A 24,613-nucleotide genomic window follows, 5' to 3' on the forward strand; every position below is an offset into this window, starting at 1 on the left:
CGGAACCTTCTGTGGTTCCGGACTCCGGCAGGTGACTCCCTGCTAAGAGGGGCAAGCCGCCCGTGCCGGTGGCCCCTGTCCATCCAGAGGCACAGGTCAACTTGCTGGGAGCGCTTCGCGGTGCTTCCATCAACGAAGAGCACCGCACTATTATGAATGCGGTGATCGAGAAGGTTCAGTCCGCCAAGGACGGACTGAACGAGGCTTGCGCCAGCCTTCTAACAGGCTTTCAGGTAAGTAATCGAAATATGGGAAAATATTACCGCATAGACAGTAGCCCCTGATGCTCTATTTGGCGTTCGTGAAGAAAAGTCGAATAGAGGATCAAATAATAACCACATGAGTCTAATCCGAATGTGTCTATTTGCGTATGCAGGTGTCGCTGTTGGCCGCCATCGCACGTACTGCAGAGGTCAATGCCCTAAAGCAGGACCTTGAACGGTCCGAAGAAGAGCTGGGCCTTACCAAGAGGCAGCTTGAGGAGAGCAAAGGTAAGCAATACCTTGTCTATATATTAGAAAGAAAGTTGGTTGCAAAATAATATGATCATCATGAATGTGCCAGGGGCCACGACAGAAGTGGCGACCCTGAAAAAGGCGTTGTTCGAGGCCAAAAACAAAGCGGCCACGGAGCGCACCGAGCGAGAAAAACAAGAGGCCCGAGTAGGCGAGGTACAGCAAGAGCTCCAGGCTCTCATTAAGAAGCACGAGGCCCTGGAGCTTGACTCTAAGACGCGAGAGTCCGAGCTTGCAAAGGCGCTCGACAGCGCGAAACATGCCAAGGCTGAAGCCCAAAAGGCCCTCCAAGAAATAGAGGCGGTGAAGAAGATAGCGGCGGGTAAGGCATTCATTATGCAAAGCAAGCACGGGAAAGAAAATTTCTTTTTACTTACCCGAGTTCATAGCTCTCCAGGAGCATTCGTAGATCTACCCGGAGTGTGTCTGATGCTGCGGAGTTCTACCGGGCCGAGGAGGGAAGCTCAGCGGAGAAGTTGTTCTGGTCTTAGTATACTGGGACCAAACACCTGATGCCCTTGAGCGACCAGCTGAAGCAACTGGTTGAGCTCCACAAGGCGGCCAAACAGGCCATGATGGGTCTTATAGTCCTGATGTGGCCTGGCGATCCCCTTCCCAACAGCTACTTCGGTCTGGTGAGGCGGCTTGTAGATGCCTATCCCCGTTTGGAGGTCATCAAGCAGTCTGTCTGCATCAAAGGTGCGCGCAGGGCTTTTGCCCGTGTGAAGGTGCACTGGGCGAAGATGGACGCCGAGAAGCTGGTGAAGGAGGGGCCACCGCAGGGCAAAGAGCATCGCCACCCCGAAATGTATTATGACAGTGTCCTGAAGGGTGCCCACCTTGTGGCGGAGGAGTGTACCAAAGATGTAATTTTTGAATGAACGTGGTCATGTGATCCTTTAATGTGAAAACTAGTTCACTTGCGTTATGCAATGCTTTTTGAATTTAAAATATTAACTTCTGTGCGTCTGTTTATCAAATCTGAGAGTTGGCCAGTCGTCGGCTTCTGCCCCCATGCAGCTAGTACTGGGGTGTTCGGGATGAATTTGAGCACTCTTTTTCCCATTTTTGGATCCTTCGAGGGAGGTTTTCAGCGCAACGAACCAGACAATCAAACTATAATGCTTTATCACTCTCACTTAGCCATAGATGTCTGCAATTTTAAATTTTGGCAAAGCCCCTAGTATTCGCAAGGACGAATTTGGGGCGCTATATATGCCTAAGTCGGACAAGGCCGACTCCTCGCCCGAAGCGGAAAAAGTCTTCAAGGACTTGAGACCTCTCGAACAGCGACCAGCCCTCGCCTCATCATGACAGTCAGTTTTGGCTGTCTCTACTAAGGTGCTCGTCCGGAAGAACTGGGACACAATCGCAGTAGTTCTCCCAGTGCTACCTTAGCCGATATAGTGGAACATAAGGTACCAAAACATGGGAGCCGGGCAAACCCAACTATCGACCCAAGACATGATTCGGAGCTGATGCATATAATGCTATAAGTTCGCGGTGTCGCACTGTCGAAAGTGTTCGGACTTCACACGCCGTATTATGGGGTATATGAAAGCCCCTAACGTACTGTCCGTACCAGAATGTACGGGTGCTGATTGTCGTAAATAAACACATATAAAAAGGAATAGATACTACAATGATAGACTAGTGCTATGCATTGTTATCCAAAGAATACGTTGACATGTACTGATACAGGTAGTGCAATAAGCAAAAGAAAATAGGATTATTTAACATGTCCTACTCAAGGGTAAGCTACGGACTGGTATTTAAGGTGGGTATTCCGCTCGTTATCAGAGACCACCTGGGGATTCCATTGTACGACATAGCTTCCAGCCTCCTTGGTTGTTGTATTATGCGTCCGGCAATCGCACTGCCGGATAGGGCTTCTAATAAGGTCCTGAAAGAGAGAGAATGGTAAAGGCAGTAAGCCCCTAGTGCGGTTGAGCCGCACTGTGGGACGTGCCATGATCGTGCCCCCGCCTATGCCCATGGTATTTTCAATGCGTAATTATGTACGCGCGGCATGGATTTCGCTGTTTGGCTGGGACTAGGGCGAGGGCCGAATTGCTAGGTGAGCTCTGAATGTGCCAGGCGATCCTGTTGCGGGTTACTCCGGACTCGCTTGACGGTGTCCGGGGTCTTTATCGCCGAATTGGTGGATTGCCTTAAGAGGCTGCTTTGTGCTTCTACTACGAGGGCCGCAGTGTGCTCCTCCATGTGGAGAGAGCGCTCTGTGTTTCCATTGACTGTGATGGCCCCCCTAGGTCCTGGCATTTTGAGCTTGAGGTATGCGTAGTGCGGTACCGTATTGAATCTTGCAAATGCGGTTTGCCTGAGCAGTGTGTGATAGCCGCTGCGGAACGGGACGATATCGAATATTAACTCCTCACTTCGAAAGTTGTCCGGTGATCCGAAGACCACTTCTAGTGTGATTGAGCCCGTGCAATGGGCCTCTACGCCTGGATGACACCTTTAAAGGTTGTTTTTGTGGGTTTGATCCTTGAGGGGTCTATACCAATTTTGCGCACTGTATCCTGATAGAGCAGTTTCAGGCTGCTGCCGCCGTCCATAAGGACTCGAGTGAGGTGAAATCCATCAATGATGGGGTCTAAGACCAATGCGGCAGATCCGCCATGACGGATACTAGTGGGGTGGTCCCTGCGATCGAAGGTAATCGGACAAGAGGACCATGGGTCAAACTTTGGGGCAACGGGCTCCATCGCATAGACGTCCCTTAGCACGCGCTTCCATTCCCTCTTGGGGATGTGGGTTGTGTATATCATGTTCACCGTCCTCACTTGTGTGGGGAACCTCTTATGTCCTCCCATGTTCGGCGGCCGGGGCTCCTCCTCGTCGTCACTGTGCAGCCCCTTGTCCTTGTTTTTGTTGGGGAACGTTGCAGAAAACAAAAATTTTCCTACGGTTTCACCAAGATCCATCTATGAGTTCATCTAGCAACGAGTGATTATATGCATCTACATACCTTGTAGATCGCGAGCGGAAGCGTTCAAAGAACGGGATGATGTAGTCGAACACGACGTGATCCAAATCACCGGAGATCCTAGCACCAAACGGACGGCACCTCCGCGTTCAACACACGTACGGAACAGCCACGTCTCCTCCTTCTTGATCCAGCAAGGGGGGAGGAGAGGTTGAGGGAGATGGCACCAGCAGCAGCACGACGGCGTGGTGTTGATGGAGCTGCAGTATTCCGGCAGGGCTACGCCAAGCACTATGGAAGAGGAGGAGGTGTTGGAGAGGGAGAAGGAGGCAACCAAAGGCCAAGGTGTGAAGTCCCTCCTTTCCCCCACTATATATAGGAGGGCCAAGGGGGGGTGGCCGGCCCTAGGAGATCCAATCTCCTAGGGGGGCGGCGGCCAAGGGGGGTTTCCCTCCCCCCCAAGGCACCTAGGAGGTGCCTTCCCCTCCTAGGACTCTTCCCCCCTCAAACCCTAGGCGCATGGGCCTATGTGGGGCTGGTGCCCTTGGCCCATGTAGGCCAAGGCGCACCCCCTACAGCCCATGTGGCCCCCTGGGACAGGTGGACCCACCCGGTGGACCCCCGGGACCCTTCCGGTGGTCCCGGTACAATACCGATAACCCCGAAACTTGTCTCGATGCTCGAAACAGGACTTCCCATATATAAATCTTTACCTCCGGACCATTCCGGAACTCCTCGTGACGTCCGGGATCTCATCCGGGACTCCGAACAACATTCGGGTTACTGCATATACATATCCCTACAACCCTAGCGTCACTGAACCTTAAGTGTGTAGACCCTACGGGTTCGGGAGACATGTAGACATGACCGAGATCGCTCTCCGGTCAATAACCAACAGCGGGATCTGGATACCCATGTTGGCTCCCACATGCTCCACGATGATCTCATCGGATGAACCACGATGTCGAGGATTTAATCAACCCCGTATGCAATTCCCTTTGTCAATCGATATGTTACTTGCCCGAGATCCGATCGTCAGTATCCCAATACCTCGTTCAATCTCGTTACCGGCAAGTCACTTTACTCGTACCGTAATGCATGATCCCGTGACCAGACACTTGGTCACTTTGAGCTCATTATGATGATGCATTACCGAGTGGGCCCAGTGATATCTCTCCGTCATACGGAGTGACAAATACCAGTCTCGATCCGTGTCAACCCAACAGACACTTTCGGAGATACCTGTAATGCACCTTTATAGTCACCCAGTTACGTTGTGACGTTTGATACACCCAAAGCACTCCTACGATATCCGGGAGTTACACGATCTCATGGTCAAAGGAAAAGATACTTGACATTAGAAAAGCTCTAGCAAACGAACTACATGATCTCACGCTATGCTTAGGATTGGGTCTTGTCCATCACATCATTATCCTAATGATGTGATCCCGTTATCAATGACATCCAATGTCCATAGCCAGGAAACCATGACTATCTATTGATCAACGAGCTAGTCAACTAGAGGCTTACTAGGGCCATGTTGGTGTCTGTTATTCACACATGTATTACAATTTCCGGATAATACAATTATAGCATGAATAAAGACAATTATCATGAACAAAGAAATATAATAATAATGCTTTTATTATTGCCTCTAGGGCATATTTCCAACAGTCTCCCACTTGCACTAGAGTCAATAATCTAGTTACATTGTGATGAATCGAACACCCATGGAATTCTGGTGTTGATCATGTTTTGCTCTAGGGAGAGGTTTAGTCAATGGATCCGCTACATTCAGGTCCGTATGTACTTTACAAATCTCTATGTCTCCATCTTGAACATTTTCACGAATGGAGTTGAAGCGACGCTTGATGTGCCTTGTCTTCTTGTGAAACCTGGGCTCCTTGGCAAGTGCAATAGCTCCAGTGTTGTCACAGAAGAGCTTGATCGGCCCCGACGCATTGGGTATGACTCCTAGGTCGGTGATGAACTCCTTCATCCAAATTGCTTCATGTGCTGCCTCCGAGGCTGCCATGTACTCCGCTTCACATGTAGATCCCGCCACGACGCTCTGCTTGCAACTGCACCAGCTTACTGCCCCACCATTCAAAATATACACGTATCTGGTTTGTGACTTAGAGTCATCCAGATCTGTGTCGAAGCTAGCGTCGACATAACCCTTTACGACGAGCTCTTCGTCACCTCCATAAACGAGAAACATTTCCTTAGTCCTTTTCAGGTACTTCAGGATATTCTTGACCGCTGTCCAGTGTTCCTTGCCGGGATTACTTTGGTACCTTCCTACCAAACTTACGGCAAGGTTTACATCAGGTCTAGTACACAGCATGGCATACATAATAGAACCTATGGCTGAGGCATAGGGGATGACACTCATCTCTTCTATATCTTCTGCCGTGGTCGGACATTGAGCTGAGCTCAATTTCACACCTTGCAAAACAGGCAAGAACCCTTTCTTGGACTGATCCATTTTGAACTTCTTCAAAATCTTATCAAGATATGTGCTTTGTGAAAGACCTATGAGGCGTCTCGATCTATCCCTATAGATCTTGATGCCTAATATAAGCAGCTTCTCCAAGGTCCTTCATTGAAAAACTCTTATTCAAGTAGGCCTTAATGCTGTCCAAAAGTTCTATATCATTTCCCATCAAAAGTATGTCATCTACATATAGTATGAGAAATGCTATAGAGCTCCCACTCACTTTCTTGTAAACACAGGCTTCTCCATAAGTCTGTGTAAACCCAAACGCTTTGATCATCTCATCAAAACGAATGTTCCAACTCCGAGATGCTTGCACTAGCCCATAAATCGAGCGTTGGAGCCTGCACACCTTGTCAGCATTTTTAGGATCGACAAAACCTTCCGGCTGCATCATATACAATTCTTCCTTAAGGAAACCATTAAGGAATGCCGTTTTGACGTCCATTTTCCAAATTTCATAATCATAAAATGCGGCAATTGCTAACATGATTCGGACGGACTTCAGCTTCGCTACCGGTGAGAAAGTCTCATCGTAGTCAACCCCTTGAACTTATCGATAACCCTTAGCGACAAGCCGAGCTTTATAGATGGTCACATTACCATCCGCGTCTGTCTTCTTCTTAAAGATCCATTTATTTTCTATGGCTCGCCGTTCTACGGGCAAGTCAGTCAAAGTCCATACTTCATTTTCATACATGGATCCTATCTCGGATTTCATGGCTTCTAGCCATTTGTCGGAATCCGGGCCCGCCATCGCTTCTTCATAGTTCGAAGGTTCACTCTTGTCTAACAACATGATTTCCAAGACAGGGTTGCCGTACCACTCTGGTGTGGAACGTGTCATTGTGGACCTTCGAATTTCAGTAGGAGCTTGATCAGAAGTATCTTGATCATTATCATTAACTTCCTCTCTAGCCGGTGCAGGCACCTCAGGAACATTTTCTTGAGTTGCGCCTTTTTCCGGTTCAGGAGGTAATACTTCATCAAGCTCTACTTTCCTCCCACTTACTTCTTTCGAGAGAAACTCTTTCTCCAGAAAGGACCCATTCTTGGCAACAAAGATCTTGCCTTCGGATCTGAGGTAGAAGATATATCCAACAGTTTCTTTAGGGTATCCTATGAAGACGCATTTTTCCGATTTGGGTTTGAGCTTTTCAGGTTGAAGTTTCCTGACATAAGCATCGCATCCCCAAACTTTTAGAAATGACAGCTTAGGTTTCTTCCCAAACCACAATTCATACGGTGTCGTCTCAACGGATTTCGACGGTGCCCTATTTAAAGTGAATGCGGCAGTCTCTAAAGCATAGCCCCAAAAAGATAGTGGTAAATCGGCAAGAGACATCATAGATCGTACCATATCTAATAGAGTGCGATTATGACGTTCGGACACACCATTACGATGAGGTGTTCCAAGTGGCGTGAGTTGTGAAACTATTCCACATTTTCTTAAGTGTGTACCAAACTCGTGACTCAAGTATTCTCCTCCACGATCTGATCGTAGAAACTTGATTTTCCTGTCACGTTGATTCTCAACTTCACTCTGAAATTCCTTGAACTTTTCAAAGGTCTCAGACTTGTGTTTCATTAAGTAGACATACCCATATCTACTCAAGTCATCAATGAGGGTGAGAACATAACGATAGCCACCGCGAGCCTCAACACTCATTGGACTGCACACATCAGTATGTATGATTTCCAATAAGTTGGTTGCTCGCTCCATTGTTCCTGAGAATGGAGTCTTGGTCATTTTACCCATGAGGCATGGTTCGCACGTGTCAAACGATTCGTAATCAAGAGACTCTAAAAGTCCATCAGCATGGAGCTTCTTCATGCGTTTGACACCTATGTGACCAAGGCGGCAGTGCCACAAGTATGTGGGACTATCACTATCAATCTTACATCTTTTGGTACTTACACTATGAATATGTGTAGCATTACGCTCGAGATTCATAAAGAATAAACCATTCACCATCGGAGCATGACCATAAAACATATCTCTCATATAAATAGAACAACCATTATTCTCGGATTTAAATGAGTAGCCATCTCGAATTAAACGAGATCCTGATACAACGTTCATGCTCAAACTTGGCACAAAATAACAATTATTGAGGTTCAAAACTAATCCCGTAGGTAAATGTAGACGTAGCGTGCCGACGGCGATCACATCGACCTTGGAACCATTCCCGACGCGCATCGTCACCTCGTCCTTCGCCAGTCTCCGTTTATTCCGCAGCTCCTGCTGTGTGTTACAAATATGAGCAACGGCACCGGTATCAAATACCCAGGAGTCACTACGATTACTGGTAAGGTACACATCAATTACATGTATATCAAATATACCTTTGGTTTTGCCGGCCTTCTTGTCCGCTAAGTATTTGGGGCAGTTCCGCTTCCAGTGCTCACTGACAGAACTATTTTCCTCCATCTTACAGCTGAAGAATTTGTCGGAGACTTCATATCTCTCGACCCGGGCCTGAGCTTGGAAAACCATTTTCAGCTCTTCGAACATCTCATATGCTCCATGTCTCTCAAAACGCTTTTGGAGCCCCGGCTCTAAGCTGTAAAGCATGCCGCACTGAACGAGGGAGTAGTCATCGGAACGTGCCTGCCAAGCGTTCATAACGTCTTGTTCTGCAGGGAGGACAGGTGCGTCACCCAGCGGTGCGTGTAGGACATAATCTTTCTTGGCAGCTATGAGGATGATCCTCAGGTTCCGGACCCAGTCCGTATAGTTGCTGCCATCGTCTTTCAGTTTGGTTTTCTCTAGGAACGCGTTGAAGTTGAGGACTACGTTGGCCATTTGATCTATAAGACATATTGTAAAATATTTAGACTAAGTTCATGATAATTAAGTTCATCTAATCAAATTATAATGAACTCCCACTCAGATTTGACATCCCTTTGGTCATCTAAGTGTTACACGATCCGAGTCGACTAGGCCGTGTCCGATCATCACGTGAGACGGACTAGTCATCGTCGGTGAACATTCTCATGTTGATCGTATCTTCCATACGACTCGTGTTCGACCTTTCGGTCTCCGTGTTCCGAGGCCATGTCTGTACATGCTAGGCTCGTCAAGTTAACCCTAAGTGTTTTCGCTGTGTAAAACTGTCTTACACCCGTTGTATGTGAACGTAAGGATCTATCACACCCGATCATCATGTGGTGCTTCGAAACGACGAACTTTAGCAACGGTGCACAGTTAGGGGAGAACACTTCTTGAAATTGTTGTAAGGGATCATCTTATTTACTACCGTCGTCCTAAGTAAACAAGATGCATAAAACATAATAAACATACATGCAATTATATAAAGTAGTGACATGATATGGCCAATATCATATAGCTCCTTTGATCTTCATCTTCGGGGCTCCATGATCATCTTGTCACCGGCATGACACCATGATCTCCATCATCATGATCTCCATCATCGTGTCTTCATGAATTTGTCACGCCAACGACTACTTCTACTTCTATGACTAACGCGTTTAGTAATAAAGTAATGTAGTTTACATGGCGTTCTTCAATGACACGCAGGTCATACAAAAAATAAAGACAACTCCTATGGCTCCTGCCGGTTGTCATACTCATCGACATGCAAGTCGTGATTCCTATTACAATAGCATGAACATCTCATACATGACATATAGGTCATTCATCATTCATCACAACTTTGGCCATATCATATCACAAAGCACCTGCTGCAAAAACAAGTTAGACGTTCTCTAATTGTTGTTGCAAGTTTTACGTGGCTGAAGTAGGGTTCTAGCAAGAACGTTTTCTTACCTACGTGAAAGCCACAACGTGATTTGTCAACTTCTATTTACCCTTCATAAGGACCCTTTTCATCGAATCCGCTTCAACTAAAGTAGGAGAGACAGACACCCGCCAGCCACCTTATGCAACTAGTGCATGTTAGTCGGTGGAACCGGTCTCACGTAAGCGTATGTGTAAGGTTGGTCCAGGCCGCTTCATCCCACAATACCGCTGAAGCAAGATAAGACTAGTAGCGGCAAGAAAGTTGACAAATCTACGCCCACAACAAATTGTGTTCTACTCGTGCAAGAAGAACTACGCATAGACCTAGCTCTGATACCACTGTTGGGGAACGTTGCAGAAAACAAAAAATTTCCTACGGTTTCACCAAGATCCATCTATGAGTTCATCTAGCAACGAGTGATTAGATGCATCTACATACCTTGTAGATCGCGAGCGGAAGCGTTCAAAGAACGGGATGATGTAGTAGAACACGACGTGATCCAAATCACCGGAGATCCTAGCACCGAACGGACGGCACCTCCGCGTTCAACACACGTACGGAACAGCCACGTCTCCTCCTTCTTGGTCCAGCAAGGGGGGAGGAGAGGTTGAGGGAGATGGCACCAGCAGCAGCACGACAGCATGGTGTTGATGGAGCTGCAGTATTCCGGCAGGGCTACGCCAAGCACTATGGAAGAGGAGGAGGTGTTGGAGAGGGAGAAGGAGGCAACCAAAGGCCAAGGTGTGAAGTCCCTCCTTTCCCCCACTATATATAGGAGGGCCAAGGGGGGGTGGCCGGCCCTAGGGGATCCAATCTCCTAGGGGGGCGGCGGCCAAGGGGGGTTTCCCTCCCCCCCAAGGCACCTAGGAGGTGCCTTCCCCTCCTAGGACTCTTCCCCCCTCAAACCCTACGCGCATGGGCCTATGTGGGGCTGGTGCCCTTGGCCCATGTAGGCCAAGGCGCACCCCCTACAGCCCATGTGGCCCCCCGGGACAGGTGGACCCACCCGGTGGACCCCCGGGACCCTTCCGGTGGTCCCGGTACAATACCGATAACCCCGAAACTTGTCCCGATGCCCGAAACAGGACTTCCCATATATAAATCTTTACCTCCGGACCATTCCAGAACTCCTTGTGACGTCCGGGATCTCATCCGGGACTCCGAACAACATTCGGGTTACTGCATATACATATCCCTACAACCCTAGCGTCACTGAACCTTAAGTGTGTAGACCCTACGGGTTCGGGAGACATGTAGACATGACCGAGATCGCTCTCCGGTCAATAACCAACAGCGGGATTTGGATACCCATGTTGGCTCCCACATGCTCCACGATGATCTCATCGGATGAACCACGATGTCGAGGATTTAATCAACCCCGTATGCAATTCCCTTTGTCAATCGATATGTTACTTGCCCGAGATCCGATCATCAGTATCCCAATACCTCGTTCAATCTCGTTACTGGCAAGTCACTTTACTCGTACCGTAATGCATGATCCCGTGACCAGACACTTGGTCACTTTGAGCTCATTATGGTGATGCATTACCGAGTGGGCCCAGTGATATCTCTCCGTCATACGGAGTGACAAATACCAGTCTCGATCCGTGTCAACCCAACAGACACTTTCAGAGATACCTGTAATGCACCTTTATAGTCACCCAGTTACGTTGTGATGTTTGATACACCCAAAGCACTCCTACGGTATCCGGGAGTTACACGATCTCATGGTCAAAGGAAAAGATACTTGACATTAGAAAAGCTCTAGCAAACGAACTACACGATCTCACGCTATGCTTAGGATTGGGTCTTGTCCATCACATCATTATCCTAATGATGTGATCCCGTTATCAATGACATCCAATGTCCATAGCCAGGAAACCATGACTATCTATTGATCAACGAGCTAGTCAACTAGAGGCTTACTAGGGACATGTTGGTGTCTGTTATTCACACATGTATTACGATTTCCGGATAATACAATTATAGCATGAATAAAGACAATTATCATGAACAAAGAAATATAATAATAATGCTTTTATTATTGCCTCTAGGGCATATTTCCAACAGTTTTCGGCATTTAACTTGCCGGCTTGCTTGAACACCCAGCATTCTTCTGTTGGTGTGATTGGCTGGCTTATCGGGGGTGCCATGTATTTGACACGAGCGATCGAGTATGCGGTCCAAACTGGACGGCCCCAGAGTACTTGTTTTGAATGGCTTTTTCTGCTGACCGGATTTAGAGCCTCTGAATTCGGCATTGACTATCGTATCCTCGGCATTATTATCGTTGTTGCGGTGCTTGTGATTGCTGCGACGTGGTCTGCTGTTACTATCCTTGGTATCTGAGGTGCCAAGGGTCCTTGATATGTTGTTGCTGCGAGCCAGCCAGCTATCCTCTCCTGCGCAAAAGCGGGTCATGAGTGTCGCGAGGGCTGCCATAGACTTCGGCTTTTCCTGGACGAGGTGCCAGGAGAGCCACTCGTCACGGATGTTATGCTTAAATGATGCTAAGGCCTCTGCATCCGGACAGTCGACAATTTGATTTTTCTTGGTTAGGAACCGTTTCCGGAATTGCCTGGCCGATTCCCCCGGCTGCTGAGTTATGTGGCTCAAGTCATCGGCATCCGGTGGTCGCACATAAGTGCCCTGGAAGTTGTCGAGGAATGCATCTTCCAAATCCTCCCAACAGCCAACGGAGTCTGCTGGCAAGCTATTCAGCCAATGCCGAGCTGGTCCTTTGAGTTTTAGTGGGAGGTATTTGATGGCATGTAGATCATCGCCGCGGGCCATGTGGATGTGGAGGAGGAAGTCCTCAATCCATACCGTGGGATCTGTTGTACCATCATATGATTCGATATTTACGGGTTTAAAACCCTCTGGGAATTCATGATCCATTACTTCGTCAGTGAAGCATAGGGGGTGTGCGGCGCCTCTGTGCTGGGCTATATCACGATGCAACTCATATGAGTCTTGCCTGCTGTGTTCGGCCCAGCCGGATTTACTTTTACTATATCTATCGTGATGGTCATCGTCCCGCATAGGGGCGCGCCCTCGTGATCTGTAGATCGATCTTGCGTGTTTTTCCCTGTCTTCCAATATATCTCGCAGGTCTCGCATGTTTCCCTGTGCCTTGGTATTTTTGTTTGAGTGGCGGCGGGGTGCGGGCTGAGCTTCTGGCTGGAATGCCTCTCTGTCTCGGCCACGAGGTGGCCGATCAGCTGCATCGTACGCTGGTGATGTAGGTTTCAATGCTTCCTCCTCAAGTCAGGGTAGCAACCTGCGCTTTGGATAACCCTTGGAAGGGCGTTCGTGTTCATGTTCCTCGGTTGCAAGGACTTCAGTCCACCTGTCTGCTAGCAAATCTTGATCAGCTCGAAGCTGCTGTTGCTTTTTCTTCAGGCTATTTGCTGTGGTAATAAGCCGGTGCTTAAAGCACTCCTGCTTGACGGGATCCTCAGGCAAGACAAATTCTTCGTTGTCGAGGCTCACCTCGTCTTCAGAGAGAGGCATGTAATTGTCATCCTCCGCTTCTCCCTCTGCCGCTCGCTCAGGAGGGCTGGCTTATTCCTCCTCCGGCTCTAAATCTTGCTGGAGGGGATTGTCGTCATCTTTGGCACTATCCGGAGTACTATTATCTCATGTGTCGGTATCACCGCTTGCCGTGGCGAGACTTAGAGCGGCGTCGCTGACGTCGGTGCTTGGGTTGCTTCTTGGAGGGATCATCCTCCGCTGTCTTGTCGCCATTGCCTTCTTTGGGTGTATCCACCATATATATATATATATATCATATGCCGAGGTGGCGATCCAGTGCCCTGTGGGCAGTGGTTCTTGTTCGTCTCCTGCATCGTTCTCCATACCATCGATATCTTCGGAGTCGAAGTCGAGCATGTCGGTTAAATCATCGATAGTGTCTACTAAGTGGGTGGTGGGTGGGGAGTGAATTTCTTCATCATCCGCACCCCATTCTAGCCGGACATAGTTCGGCCAAGGTTCTCCTGACAATGAGATTTAATGACCGGTCATTTGCTCTGGTTGGTGAGGTCGTCTAGTGTTCGGCTGCTAAAGCAGCCGCACGTTCTTCCGCGCGTAAGGAACACTCAATGTTTCCATTTACTGTGATGATGCCACGGTGGACCGGGCATATTAAGCTTGAGAGAAGCGTAATGCGGTATTGCATTAAAATGAGCGATAGCCGCTCGTCCGAGCAATGCTTGATAGCCACTTTGGAATGGAGCAATGTCGAAGGTTAACTTTTCGCTTCAGAAGTTGTCGGGAAAGCCGAATACAACCTCTAGTAACAGGGAGCCCGTGCAGTGGGCCTCTGTGCCTGGCATTACTCCCTTGAAGGTAGTATTACTATGGCTGATTTTTGTTGGATCTATCCCCATTTTGCGGACTGTGTCCTGATATATCAGGTTTAAACTACTACCGCCGTCCATGAGGACTCGTGTGAGATGGTATCCATTTATTATTGGGTCTAACACCAAAGCAGCCAATCCTTCATGCCGGATACATGCCGGGTGATCCCTGCGATCAAAAGTGATCGGTCGGGCCAACTAGGGGTTGAACTCAGTGGTGACAGGCTCTAGGACGTGTGTGTCTTAGAGTGCAGTTTTGCTTCTCCCCTTTATCACATGTACCACGTTTACTGTTTTGACTTCTGGTGGGAATTTTTTCTGTCCCCTAGTGTCTTGTTGGCGAGGCTCATCCTCGTCTTCGCTCGGTGTATCCTGCCCCTTGTGTTCGGCGTTTAGCTTGCTGGACTGCTTGAAGACCCAACATTCTTTGTGGGTATGATTTGCAGGTTTTTCGGGGGTGCCGTGGATCTGACATAGTTTGTCTACAATCTTGTTTAGGCTAGACGGTCCATCTCTATTGCCTTTGGAGGACTTTTTCCACTGAACTGGTCAAGAGCCTCTAAATCCGTCGTTTACCGCCGTGTTATCTGGGATGTCTTCTTTATTCCGGCGCTTGTTTTTGCTGTGTCGTGGTTTTCCATTGCCATCCCTGACTTCGGATGTGCTTGGGTCACTGGTTCTACTTCGGGCTAACCAGATGTCCTCGCCCGCGCAAAAGCAGGTCATGAGGCTTGTTAGGGTTGCCATTGTTCTCAGCTTTTCTTGGCCGAGGGGTCTGGCAAGCCATTCATCTCGGACGCTGTGCTTGAAAGCTGCTAAGGCTTCGGCGTCTGTACAATCGACGATTTGGTTCTTCTTAGTAACAAACCTGTTCCAAAACTTTTGGGCTGACTCTCCGGGCTGTTGAATTATATGACTTAAATTGTCTGCATCCGAAGGTCGGACATAGGTCCCTTGAAAGTTAGCCCGAAAGGCGTCCTCGAGCTCCTCCCAACTTCCAATGGAGTTATCGGGGAGGCTTTTCAGCCAGTGCTGAGCTGGCCCTTTAAGCTTGAGGGGTAAGTACTTGATGGCATGGAGATCGTCTCTGCGAGCCATATGAATATGGAGGATAGAGTCCTCAATCCAGACACTAGGGTCTGTGGTCCCGTCGTACGCCTCTATGTTCACTGGTTTGAATCCTTCTGGAAATTCGTGGTCCAGCACCTCATCAATGAAACATAGGGGGTGTGCGGCACCCCTGTATTTAGATGTATCATGGCGTTCGGACGGTTGTGATGTTTGGTTTTGGTTGTGCGCTGGAGCGCGCTTCCTTGATCCGTAGATGGATCTGGCTGCGTTGGCCTTTTGATGCGAGTCCTCACGTGGATCGTGTACTGACTTATGTGCGGCCTCATTGGCCGCTCTATCGTGGCCACGGGGTCGTCGATCCAACCGGTCAGCTGTTTTATTCTTTGGCTGTGGGGGCTCTAAGGCCTCATCGTCGAATTCAGGCAGCAGCTTGCGCTTTGGGTAGCTCTTCGTGTAGCAACTGCCACCGTAATTTTCTGCAGTGTCGAGCACTTTGTTCCATCTACTGTTGAGTGTATTTTGTGCGGCCTTGAGCCTTTGCTTCTGCTTCTTCAGACTCCGCGCAGTGGCGATAAGCCTTCTATGGAGGTTCTCTTGCTCCAGGTGCCTTTCCGGGATGATGTGTGCATCGTCATCTGGACAGTTCTCCTCTCCGGAGATGGGTTGATTTTGACGCTCGGCATTGCCGTTATTGGACAGCGGCTCCGTACTGTGTTCGTCATCCGCTGGCTCACCCTGCTCTATTGCTGGGTCTATGTGGTCGTCATTTCCTCCGGAGTCAATCGGGGTATTATTTTTTCTTGCGCTGTTATCGCTGTTTTTGCCGAGGCAGGATTTGGAGCGATGCCTACGCCGCAGCTTTGATTGCTTCTCGAGGGAGCTATCCTTCGCTGCATCCTTCCGTTCCTCATCGTCATTTTCTTTGGGTGTATCCACCATGTATATGTCATGTGATGAAGTGGCGGTCCAGCGCCCTGTGGGTAATGGTTCCTGTTCGTCTCCTGCATCGTTGTCCATACCATCGATCTCTTCGGAGTCGAAGTTGAGCATGGCGGTTAAATCATCGACAGTGGCTACTAAGTGGGTGGTGGGTGGGGAGTGAATTTCTTCATCATCCTCATCCCATTCTAGCCGGACATAGTTCGGCCAAGGCACTCCTGACAAGGAGAGAGACCTTAACGAGTTTAGCACATCGCCGAAGGGCGAGTGCCGGAAGATATCCGTGGAGGTGAACTCCATGATCGGCGCCCAATCAGATTCGATAGGCATGGGCACAGGTGGTTCGGAGTCCGTGGCCGGAGATGAATCCAGTGGTTCGCCGTCACGGCTCTCGTGAGGGGTAAGGTCATTATTCGGCTCTATCACCGCTAAGAGTGGGGCCTCCAAGGCGGGGTCTATCCCCCGTCCTCGGATGGCACAATCTGCTCCGGATTGAAGGTCGAAGTAGTTGCTAGCGTGATCTCCTGAACACTGTCCGACGGCACAGCTACATCATGCTCATCGTGATCGTGCGGCACACCTGGCATGGGCTCGAATCCGTTGAAGATCAAGTCTCCGCGGAAATCGGCAGTGTAATTCAAGTTTCCAAACCTGACCTGGTGGCCAGGGGTGTTGCTCTCGATCTGCTCTAGATGGCCAAATGAGTTGGCCCGCAGTGCGAAGCCGCCGAATATAAAGATCTGTCCGGGGAGGAAGACCTCACCCTGTACCGCATCGTTACCGATGATCGAAGGAGCCATCAAGCCTTACGGGGATGACACAGTGGAACTCTCAATGAAAGCACCAATGTCGGTGTCCAAACCGGCGGATCTCGAGTAGGGGGTCCCAAACTATGCGTCTAAGGTGGATGGTAACAGGAGGCAGGGGACACGATGTTTACCCAGGTTCGGGCCCTCTCTATGGAGGTAATACCCTACTTCCTGCTTGATTGATCTTGATGATATGAGTAGTACAAGAGTTGATCTACCACGAGATCGTAGAGGCTAAACCCTAGAAGCTAGCCTATGGTATGACTGTTCTCGTCCTACGGACTAAACCCTCCGGTTTATATAGACACCGGAGGGGGCTAGGGTTACACAGAGTCGGTTACAAGGGAGGAGATCTACATATCCGTATCGCCAAGCTTGCCTTCCACGCCAAGGAGAGTCCTATCCGGACATGGGACGGAGTCTTCAATCTTGTATCTTCATAGTCCAACAGTCCGGCCAAAGGATATAGTCCGGCTGTCGAGATACCCCCTAATCCAGGACTCCCTCACCCTCTCAGCCACAATGGTGCCCAAGACAAGCACGGGCAAGGGAGCGGCCATGGACGCCGGGGGGAAGGAGGCACCGGAGAGTGAGTTTGTGGAGCTGCGGACGCGGTACACCCTCTTCACCCCAACGGTCAACGCGCTCACCCGCAGGGAGAAGTTCAGGTGCCTATGGGGGAGGGAGACGACGGGGCATCCCGCCACGCGCATCGTCCCTGTCTCCTTCGCCAAGCCCGGTCCAAATCGATATCCTTTCTTTGTCGACTACTTCTCCTGCGGGCTCTGCCCCCCCTTTCTGAGATTTCTTCAATGACATCATGCACACCTACAGCTTCCACCTTCCGGATCTTACACCGAATGCCATGGCGTGCATGGCCTGCTTAGCTCACCTTTGTGAGGGCTTCGCCGGAGTGCACCCCAGCACTACGCTCTTCCGCCATTACTTCACCCCTTGCATCCAGCCAGGGGGTGCCATCTCTGGCTGCATCACTTGGATCCCGAGGAGCCAGAGTATGGGCACGTACCCGGAGGGTGCCCAGAAGGAGAGGTGGGACGAGTGGCGGGGCCGGTGGTGCTGGATCGAGGAGACAGATCCGCAGGAGTTTTGCCAGGTCTGTTGGAGGCCGCCGGTCCGCAGCAAGGACTGGGGCGAGCTCGACGCCGATGACGGGAAGCTCATGGTTGCCATCACCAGGATCCATCGCCTCACCTCGGTCGGGCTCACTCTCGAGATGATCGAGGCCGACTTCATCCGCCACCGGATTTCCCCACTGCACAATAAGGGGAGGCCGGCCTGGGACTTCAGGAATTTGGCCGGCAACATGAGGCCCCGCCCCGACCCGAATCACAACTTCACGGTGCTGCAGCATGCTCATCTTTGTCAGAGGCTTTTCTAGCTCAAGGTTGACGAGGTTGGCAAGGTCGGCAAGGCCACCAAGGCCGGCAAGACTAACAACCTATTCGGGTCGCCAGCGGGGGTGGTCCCGTTGAGCAACAACTCTTGCCTGACCGCCATTATCGCCATGATGCCGGTTTTCAATACGCACGGCCTTGATTCGACCTGGGCCGAGTCAACCGCGGAGCTGGTGTAGACATTCTTCGACAACTTGTCAGAGAGCTATGTTCGTGATGAGCCACGGCTCATCCGCCCCACCACCGAGGAAGAGTTGGCATACATTGCCGCCAGGGCGGAGGAGGCAGCACTTGCTGAGGAGGCCGGCAGCCTCAGCACTGTGGAGGACGAGGCCGACATGGCCGCAGAAGAGAAGGAGTTTGCCGAGTGGACATGGTCTACCGAGGAGCCAGTGGTGCTGGTGTTGGGGTTCCCCTTGTTGAAGAAGCGGTCGAGGAGTCGGCCGAAGAGGAGACCAATGCGGATGATTCCTCGGCCCCAGGGAAGAAACGTGTCCTGCGGCGGGCTGGCTCCGGCAAGCCGGCCCGGCCCGACAAGACTGTGCAGCGGCAATGGGCCCAAGTGCAGCCCGTGCACCAGACGAGGCGTACGGCAGCAGCAGCGGAAGCCGTGGCAGCGAAGAGGATTGCGGCTGTCGCCTCCTCCTCGTCCAAGCGGCCTAGGACTCTATCCCCATCTCCTTCCCTCGCGAACGCCGCCCCGGAGGCCGATTTTGATCTTGGGTCCTTTAGCCCGAAGAGGAAGAGGGGCAAGAGGAGGAGGATGAGTAAGCATCTTGCCCCTCATCATCTCCCTACCCTCCGCCTATGCTATCTTTCCCTGACTTGATCTTATCTTCACAGTGACTTGGGGATGCTGGCCCAGAGGGCGGCGAAGAGAGCCAAGGCTTCGACGAGCGATGAGCCCCCGGCAAGCGCTCCGCGCAGGCCAGCATTGGTGGTAATCAGCCCGGACGACAGCCCTCAGCGTAGCCCCCGCTCAAGCCCCCAGCGTGAGTCCGTCATTCATTCCCCATCGATGGGTGTTAGGGTGTGTATCCTTGGCGCTGACCTTGCCGGTTCGCAGGAGGAGAGCGGCAACAGGAGGAGCCGTTGAGGGCCGCCCCTGACATGCCGCCCCCATCGACCATGCCACCCAGAGGGGTGTCACCGGCAAGGGCATCTACGGATGAGCCCACGCGCACGGAGGAAGAGGGGGCAAGCATGGGCGCTGGTGGCTCCATCCCGGCAACAAACATTGGCGGGGAGGGAACCACTTCTCCTCAGCTCGGCACGAGTAAGCTGCCTGCCTCCCATCCCTTGCTATCTCTACCACGCGATGTTCGTTCTTTTCTTTGTTGTGAACTTTGATTTTGGCCTCGCTTCATTCTCCTTTCTGGTTTCCAGACCATCCCTCGACGGACCAGGTGGACGTCGACGCTGTCATCGAGGAGGTCGCCTAGGATGCCGAAGCCGAGGCCACCAAGATCACTGCCGGGGAAGCCGCAAAGTACACCGCTGAGGAGGCCGCAAAGGGGCCTGCCGGGGAGGCCGGCAAGGCTGCTGCCGAGGAGTCCACCAAGGGGCCTGCCGGGGAGGCCGGCAAGGCTGCCGTCGAGGAGGCCACCGAGGAGCCTGCCAGGGAGGAGGTGGCCAATGACCAACCTTCCTCCCCTACAGCCCCCGCCCCGGGCAAGTACTTGAAGGTGGGCGACGATCTGTTCGTCTGCCTCCCGGGGACGGCAAGCACCAGAGCGCTAGCCGAATGGGAGGTTTTCAGTGATGAGGCCCACGCCGCCACCGGGCTCGAGGTTGTCGATGAACCGAGCGCCAGAAGCAGTGGTTCCCAAGAGGAGATGCTCCTCGGGCCATGAGCACCAATTTCCAGAAGCTTCAGGCGCTCCACCGTGCCCGCCAGGATAAGGTGACCTCCAGGACGGCAGCCGTGGACAAGGCAAAAGCAAACTTTCAGCAGCGCGTCGCTCAGACGCAAGTCTGGTTCGCCGAGGCCCGGCAGGACATGAGGGCCACCCAGGATCAGCTGGACGAGCGCCAGCGAGAGCTCCTCTTGAAGCAGGCTGACATCGAGAAGGCCCAAGAGGAAGCAAAGGAATAGGCAGCCAAGGACGAAGCCGACCAGAGGCAGCGCCAAGCTCTGCTAGACACCCAAGAGGAAGACCTCGTTGCTCATGAACAGGCGCTTGCCGCCACGCTCCACGGCAAGGACAAGGAGATCGAGAAGCTTGTCGCGTAGCGGACCTAGGAGCTGGAGCGGAAGCACAAAGATGCACTTGATATTCTGGCCCTGGACCAAGCTGGCAAGGTGGAGAAGCTCGAGCTGGAGTGGGAGGAGCTGAATTAGGAGATCTCAAAGCTGACGAAGGACATGGACATGGCTAACCACACTTTGGCGGATTTGTAGGTCACCATCTCCGACAAGACCAAACTTCTCTCCAAGGCTAACAATTCCATCGATAATCTGAAGCTGAAGCTGGACACCTTGGAAGGGATGCTTTCGGAGGTCAGAGCCCGTGAGGAGACCCTGAACAAGACCCTTGAGGGCGAGAGGCAGCTACTGTAGGATGCCGTCGCTGCCCACAACGACTATGTGGACATCACGAAGCTCTGGACCAGCCGCCTCATCGACGTTACAGAGAGGCTCACCATGCAGCTAGCCGTCATGAGCATGTCGGACTTCAGGTACTCCCAGGAGGCGAACATAAGCCCCAGTGCCAGGCTGACCTTGTTCTTCGAACGCGTCCTCGACGCCCTGGAGCAGCTCCGCTCCAGTCGAGCGACTTATCTGGCCAATGAGGCTCGGAAGCTTTGCCGGGCGCCCTGACCAAGGTGCTCACCAAGGTGGCATTCTGGAACCCCAGCGTCGACTTCGCCAACGCGCTTGAGAGTTTGCCGGAGGATCCGGACCACAAGGCACTCGAAGAGCGTATCGAGCCCATCATCAGCTGCGTTGACGGAGTCAAGAGGTTGGAAGGCCAGCACCGGGACTAACCACCCCGTTTCTCATTGCCGCTGCGATTTCACGCCCAAGATAATTTTATCTTAAGTTAGAACCGCGGCAACCACTGATGTAATATAACTTTGCAGTATTCTGAAATAGTGTGTGCTATCTTCCTGTTTGATATTTCTTTGTATGTACACACCCTACGCTTAGTTGGATAGGTTTGCCGGCGCGTAAACCCGTGTCGCGGCGCTTTGAGGAACGGATCCTTAGCAGCCTGCCGGGGGCGCTTGCTGCCGGGCAAGACATCTTGCCATTCTCAGCGCAGCCACTTGAACTGTTGAGCGAACTCGAAACAGAAAAAGGGTGTTGCCAATAGCAGAAGGGTTCCTTTGCGTGTAGGTTCCCCATACAAGGAGCAAAATCTTTCGAGGAAAATAACCCTATAAAAAGTAAATTGCTCAAGGTTTTGCGTGACTTAGCTTTTTCGTCGCCACGCGGATAGTTGTCGCGGCTGCAGATGACACCGCTTGCCTGGCTGATGACACCAGAGTGATGGGATGATTTTGACCTCCTCTGCCACCAGCGTCTGCCCTGTCGCTTGCATGCGCTGGGGCAGACAGACCGGCTCCAGACGAGCGAACCGCTGGGGCCTTCTTCTTCTTGGGAGCCATGGCGATGAAGAAGTCGATGCGCTAACTTCTAGACCATATTTTCACAGGCCTCCGTACTCCCCTACCTGGCGCGCCAAAGATGTCGGGAAAACGACACCTCTGGGATCCCGAGGATCTCTTCTACGGTTGGTGGGGGTGAAGAGATGTGCCAAGAGCAGGTCTAGCGATCAGCGCGAGGGGCTTTTACCTAGGTTCGGGCCGCTAATGATGCGTAAAACTCTAGTCCTGCTTGTTTGTGTTTATCGTGTGTTCTCTAGTTCTTAGACTAGCTACTATACGTGCCCAGTCCAAAAAGTCTGAATCCTTCCACAGTACACCTCGGGCCTCCTTTTATATGTCAAAGGGGTCGCCACAGTGGCACACAGGATGTGGAAAGCATCTATAGTGTAAAAGTTTATCGCCTGACATCATAGGACAAATGCATTAATGCGCTGCCTACGTGCCCTCTTGCTTTATCGGGGACGGCTACAGAGCTTGTCCCGTCCATCGCCGCCTCGCCTTGCTTCGACGCGCGTCCAAGCTGACGAGGCATGCAGCGCCATGCTGGCTAGCTGGCTGGTCGCTGTGTTGGTGCGGTGACATGGCCTTCACGAAGATCTGCATGCCACCACACAGGTGCTTGACTAGTTGGCCTAGAAGTTGCATGCTGCCACGCAGGTGCTTGCCTAGTTGGCGGGCTGGTTGCCATGTCGGAATGGCTACGGGGCAGTGGAGCTTTGGTAGGTGCGGGCCTGGCTGCGACCCCGCAGATGCCCCCGGCAAGGGTCTTGCCAGGGCCTCACGGCCTTCCCCGACAAGGATCTTGCTGGGGGTCTTCGTCTTTTGGTTCTTATGTAGACTCGCAGGCTTTTGGTCTTCACAAAGATCTGCATGCCACCACGCAGGCACCCCTGAGTCCTGGTTTCGACATTGTCGATGGTGTCAGAACTCTCAGGCTCAAGGGTGGCGGCCTTGCTGGTGGTGGGAAAGTCGCCCCGGCAAGGCTCTTGCCGGGGCTATGTAAGCCGCCCTGGCAAGGGCGTTGCCGGGGGAAGTCCATCTTGCCCCTTTGCTATTCATGCCTCTGGCTTGAGTACTGCCTTGGCAGTCTCGTACCTTTCCTTCCTCTACCCCGCCAAGCATGGCCGAAGGTGTGGCTACGACTGCCCCTGCACAAGTAAAGGGGTATAGAAAGGCCCCTACTTTTGTACACCGAAAGAAGGGATGGTGCAGCACAGCGGCGGTAGGTATTTCCCTCAGACATGAAACCAAGGTTATCAAACCAGTAGGAGAACCAAGAAACACAACGTAAGCAGCCCCTACACACAGATAACAAATCCTCGCAACCCGACGTGTTACAGGGGTTGTCAATCCCTTCCGGGGTACGGCGCCTCAAGATAGGCAAACGGGCGTGAGATAAATTTGTAGTAAATTGATAAATTGCATCAAGGTATTTTTGTATTTTTGGTTTAATAGATCTGAAAATAAATGCAAGGAAAAAGTAGATCGCAAAGGCAAATATATTAGAAAGAGACCGGGGGCCGTAGGTTTCACTAGTGGCTTCTCTCGAGAAAAATAGCAGACGGTGGGTGAACAAATTACTGTTGGGCAATTGATAGAACTTCAAATAGTCATGACGATATCCAGGCAATGATCATTATATAGGCATCACGTCCAAGATTAGTAGACAGACTCCTACCTGCATCTACTACTATTACTCCACATAGCGACCGCTATCCAGCATGCATCTAGTGTATTAAGTTCGTGGAGAAACCGAGTAATGCAATAAGAACGATGACATGATGTAGACAAGATCTATCTATGTAGAGATAGACACCACCATTTTATCCTTGGTAGCAACGATACTTATGTGTCGGTTACCTTTTTGTCACTGGGATCAAGCACCGTAAGATCGAACCCACTATAAAGCACCTCTTCCCATTGCAAGATAAATAGATCAGGTTGGCCAAAGAAAACCCAAATATCGGAGAAGAAATACGAGGCTATAAGCAATCATGCATAAAAGAGATCAAAGAAACTCAAATACTTTCATGGATATAAAAAGATAGATCTGATCATAAACTCAAATTTCATCGATCCCAACAAATAGACCACAAAAGAGTTACATCATATGGATCTCCAAGAGACCATTGTATTGAGAATTCAAAGAGAGAGAGAGATGAAGCCATCTAGCTACTAACTACGGACCCAAAGGTCTACAAAGAACTACTCACGCATCATCGGAGAGGCACCAATGGAGGTGGTGAACCCCATCCGAGATGGTGTCTAGATTGGGTCTGGTGGTTCTAGACTCTGCGGCGGCTGGATGAATATTTCGTTGATGCCTTTAGGGTTCTGGAAATATTGGGGTATTTATAGAGCAAAGAGGCGGTCCGGGGGGCACCCGTGGTGGGCACAACCCACCAGGGCGCACCTGGGCCTCCTGGCGCGCCCTGGTGGTTTGTGCCTCCCTCGGGGCACCCCCCTCCCCCCCCCCCAGGCGCATCCAAGGCCTATTATGTTCCTTTTGGTCCAAAAACAATCTCCGTAAAGTTTCGTTGCATTTGGACTCCGTCTGATATTGATTTCCTGCGATGTAAAAAACATGCAAAAAACAGCAATTGGCACTTGGCACTATGTCAATAGGTTAGTACCAAAAATGATATAAAATGATTATAAAACATCCAAGATTGATAATATAACA

Source organism: Triticum dicoccoides, chromosome 1A (genome assembly GCF_002162155.2).
Source record: "Triticum dicoccoides isolate Atlit2015 ecotype Zavitan chromosome 1A, WEW_v2.0, whole genome shotgun sequence".
Taxonomy (NCBI): Eukaryota; Viridiplantae; Streptophyta; class Magnoliopsida; order Poales; family Poaceae; genus Triticum; species Triticum dicoccoides.